This window comes from Amphiura filiformis, unplaced genomic scaffold (genome assembly GCF_039555335.1).
Source record: "Amphiura filiformis unplaced genomic scaffold, Afil_fr2py scaffold_22, whole genome shotgun sequence".
In the NCBI taxonomy this organism is placed as follows: domain Eukaryota; kingdom Metazoa; phylum Echinodermata; class Ophiuroidea; order Amphilepidida; family Amphiuridae; genus Amphiura; species Amphiura filiformis.
In genome coordinates, this window is record NW_027305486.1 from 875,001 (window position 1) to 880,456 (window position 5,456).

Consider the following 5,456-nt stretch of genomic DNA (forward strand, 5'->3'; position numbering starts at 1 on the left):
GCAATTTACATTCAAATTATACATGCATGATACAAGTTTAATCGCTATTCGAAACGCGGCGCATCAGTGACCCCACTTCATTAATATTACTAACTGGCTCCCACGCGGTGGTGCATATATCAAAATTGAAACGCTGACGTGAATATCTTCAGTGTTCTCAGCTCTTAGAGAGGGCGTTTCAATTTATTACGTGATTTGGGAAATCCACAAGATCAAATAGAACGGTGAGTAATAATTATTTACTTGCTTTTAAAAAGAAACTGCTTAGGCCGGTAATAACCTACGTTTACGCCCGACAGTTATAGATTGAATGAAATTTATTCTAACACGAGGAGATAAAAACAAACAAATATGGCGCTTCACGTGCTGTAGGTCAAGTCAGTGCACACCGACATCGCCTGGTTAATAATTACATTGTACAGCAGAGACCCTAAAATGAATACACGGGATCGATACACGTGAATGTGCTATGCACGATTTTATATTCAGACGATAAATCTTTGGATACCGGGGTAGAAAATGATGAATATCTCCCGTAATTTTGTTTTATTCTAAAGAAGCCATATATTTTTCCTGGCACTTGAGAGCATATGTGTTGAAAGGATATGATAGTCGTTAGCTTGCGTATTGAGAAAGAAGCGTGCGTATTGAGCTCAAAAACTGACAAAAATTCTGATTTTATATGTGCCAAACTATAGCGCAGCGTAGGCTAGCTGCACTCACTCTTGGATGCAGTCCAAAAGCAGATGACCTCGTGGCGTATATATGCTCACTCACACACATAGAGGACAATTACCAGGCTATTGACAGTAGCCTTAGTCGGATGTCCCTCGGCTCAGTATGCGTCTCAAAACTATTAAACAGGTCGGAACAAAATGGCCATGCGTGGATTCAACCTACCATGGCGATTTCTGCCATGAAGATATTGGGGCGATGACACTGTGCAGTGATCAAAGAATTTTAATTGCTAAATCAGTCGCTGGATATAGTATTAAATTCATGTGATACACTACCGTCGTATTATTGACACCAATTCCTAATTTCGACATGACTATTGCGAAAGGTCATTCCATTATCAGATCAGTAGACTTTCTGTAAAAACAAATCACTTATGCCTGATGGGAAATAGAAGTCCGCCACCACCGGATTGCTCTCAGCTTTTAGACCGGGCGCGCTTTCGATGTTGCTACTCGCATTGAACAGGTAACGTTCGCAAAATTACCGGCGTCGTTATTTGCCAACCTTAATTAACATAATCAAGGGATCGAATATGAATTATTCATAACCGATCGATAACTGATGACCTCATTTTCTAGCCAGCAAGCCAACGGGATTTGTCATTCGGTTTGCGTGCATCATAGAACAACCGTGAATTTAGTGTCACCCCCTTGGTATAACCAGAGAGTTGATATTCTTGAGAGGGCACTCTATTTCTATGTCCGCACTATCGATTGATTACGTAACTGTTATGAATAATTTATTAGGTTTTTCAATGCAATCGCCTCGACCCATTAATACATATTATCTGTAATTATCAAAGTACTTGGAATAGCAATCCGGTGAGTTCACTGAACTACGCCCTAATACTGACGGAGTTTTAATGGCGTTTAATGGCGTTAATCCTCTCCATACACAGGTGAACAAATACAATAGATGAAGGTCAACACGCATGACCTCCTATGTGACATGTTCACCTAGGTTTCATTATCATTGAGGTATAGGACTTTTTATTTTTTCGGAGGAGAGCAGGTAGGGCAACTACTTGATAATATTTCTACATGTTCATACTACATACTCTGAAAATTTTAGAAAATTCGCACGAGTCCGTTTTTTTAAATCACACTTTTGTTCCTAAAATGGGGGTTATAGCGCCCTCAACGGGCACTCTCTCCATAGGGCTACATGTAAAGACCAGTTATAGACAAATGGCCCTAAAATAAAACGGACTCGTGCGAATTTCCTCAAATTTTGCACATGATGTAGATTTAACATCTGGAATGTAATGCAAGTGATGCCGTTGCTGCTCTTCTAAATTCATTTTTAAAATGTCCGCCCCAGACCAAGGTGTGTTATATGTGATGTACAAAAACCTGAATATCATAAAGATCAGTATTCGTTTATGCATATGAACTGCACATTTACGTTGCTAAATATTACTCATCATTATATAATGACAAATATTGGTATTATGACAATTATACGGTATATACATTGTATTTAAAACGACTAATAGATCCTACTATCATGGCGTCAGGTCAATGTTCATCATATCCGTATGTTTCTTAAAATTCATTCATATTTGAGACAAATTGCTGTGCCCATTTTATAGGTGCACAGGTAGATCCGTGTTTTTTTAATTTTCATTTCCTTTTAATGAAAGAATTAAGGTTTTCCACTGCACGGGGGCCACAAGGGTGATACTAATTTTAATGCTATATTTTCAAAACGAATACGTGTTCCGGGTTGGCTCTATAGCGATTTCACAGAAAAGGTACTTCTAGTGCAATGCAGCGTCGGACTCTAGCTGAGAGCGTAGCCTAAGTCATTACGGACTCCAAAAGGGCTCTCCATACACAAATGAACAAACACAAAGGAGGTAGTCTCCTCCGTGACCAGCTTGATTTCGATGGAGCGGAACCAAATTGGCTGCGGAGGAGACGGGTCATTTTGCTATGCTAATGAGGTAGTGTCGCTGCCCTGGTATAACCGTAACGCCACGGTACGTGGAGGACAGCATTTGGAGACTTAAGTATCAGTTTGATGACACGATTTACTCCCGGGGATTTCCTCGTCCTTGGTACATCGAATCTAGTTGAATCAATAACTTAGATGTATTGGAATAACTATGGCAGGATCGCTTTTGCTTTTAGTTTTAATTTCGGTTTATGAAGTAGCTTATGGATCACATGGTGAGTCTGAAAGTAGATTTATTTTATTTATGCAAATATACATGCTGTACCGTGAAAGACGATTATATTATATAGCATTTAAACGTATAATATTACTGTTAGGCGGGCGGAGGCGGGCGGAGCCGGAGTTTTCTCTTTTGTGTGAATGTAAGTAGGTTTCCCTGGGATATGTTTAGTCTCACACTTTCATTAATATTATCATAGAAAAGACATTTGAAAGTCACCCAAGAAAAAAAAGTAAAAAGAAACTCGAAATCAATTTCATTTTGCATTTGAAATTCGCTTTAGGGAACACACCAAAAGATCGATGACTGAGGGGAGGGGGTATTAATACTCGATTACGTTTGTACAAAAACATTGGCCTGATAAATCTTATTTATATATTTTCTTCATCAAAATGATTTTTTTTCAATAAAATAAACAATAATCAACGTGTTCCCATTAATTTTTATTGGTTGTAAACATGTGAGCTTAGGGGCACAAAATTTGATTTTCAGGGAGAGGGCATGGGAGTTTTTTGAAAAGAAAAATAAACATTTCGCCCACTAGTGATCCGGAGAACAAAATCGTCCACTGATGAGTATACGAAATACTGGCACAAAAGCTGTAATGTGCCATTTCCTTTGGCTCGGTTTAAACCACAATTATGTTCCTCCTCATTTATTATGTATTTTTGTTTATTTATTACACTTTATCACTGGTACAGAATTACAAACATTATATAATATTGCACATAAGTTACATCAAAAATTACACAATATCATGAAAAGGCACCAAATTTGTTTTAAAAAGTCCTATGAATGGCTGGAGCGAGCAGGTACCAAGTACCTCTAAGACCACCCCACCAAATCCAAAAGAAGGAGGGAAGGGAAAAATAAATTAGAGGGGGAAATATGCAGGTTAAGTTACGTTTGCCTGCAATTTGGAAAATTAGAAAAAGAGGTCCAAGTGCAAGTATAATTTAAACCCATTATAAGCCCATTATAAGCATTTAAATAGGTCAAGGAAGATATGTGTAATCTTAGCGATGATTAAGAGCAAGAGTGAAGCAAGATCAGTGGAATGCTGTTGGCAAAAACAATTGATTGTTGTATATAGAATGTGAACGTGAGAGCGAAATTATCGGTCAAATATTAGCCTAAACTTATATATATATTAAAAGAATATATTTATCTGTACTTGTTTACACGGTCATTGGTTTTAGGAACAATAACAGAAAGCAAATAACCAGTATAGATTATTTTCACCGATGGGTATCCGTCCAATATTTTATTACGCTGCAAACTTTTGTCCATATCCAGTGCCCTGTCCATATAGATTTAGAAACAACACGAACAGACAAATGATATATTACCCTGCATTCGATATACACAAAGACACACGGCCTTTAAGCCTGAAAAGAATACATGCCTGAAATATTTTAGATTTGGTAAATTTTCAATACATGTATGCTCCAATATGACACAAACAACTCAAAAAGGAGAAAAAAAAGAGAGATTTATTAAAGATGGAATGAGCGTTTTGAGTGTTTCGACAGTATTTTTTTGGTGGCATAAGAGCACATCAGATATATCGAAATGCATTCTGAATACGAAGAATGTCTTTCTAATATCAAATAATTTTCACTTTTTGAAATTAACGATGTAATACAAATTTTATGACAAATTATTAAAATTTGATATTTTTCACATTTGTGATATGTAACAGTCCTCGAAGACATATTCTTAAAGTGTATGTAGCTGGGAGGACAAGCCGACGATCTATTGAATTTTGACCTTTCATATTGAAGATATGGATTTTTTCCCCAAAAGACCTATTTTTTTTTTGTTTTGGGGAAAAAAACCATATCTTCAATACAAAAGGTCAGAATTTTCAATTGATCGTCGGCTTATCATTATCATCCCACCTACATACAATTCATCAGATTTATAAAGTTTACTTCGAGTACTGTTAAATATCAAAAATATAAATTTTTAAGCATTTGCCATAAAAATGTGTATTACATTGCGAATTTCAAAAATCAAAATTATTTGATATCAGAAGGACATTCTTCGTATTCAGAATGCAATTCGATATGTCTGATGTGCTCTAATGTCCCACAATAAATACTGTCCAAACGTTCATACCCCACCCTTAAGGCCACGGATAACGTGCAAAATCGTCATAAAATACGAGTAAATTGTATGTAGGCTACTCTGTATGAAGCTGTATTTTCTGCGGGCCATTTTTGATAATTTGTCGTAAGACGACGAAAAAAGAAAACCCTGTTCTACGGGCCCGACCGACACAGATTTTGAACAAATTGGGACAAAAATATTTCCTGTACAAATGAATGCCGCCCAAATTTCAGAAATTACATGAACATTCTTTTTTGTATTTTCTCAAATTGCAAATATTTACATATTTTGGTGATTTTTTAGGTCATTTCAAAAACAAAAAAAAAGGCCGACCGACCGCCCCTTCTTGAGAGGTCCGTCCGCCCGTAGAACATGGTTTCTTTTTTTAGTCGTTTAAAGTTGAAAGCTGGTCCTTTAGTCGCCATTGGCT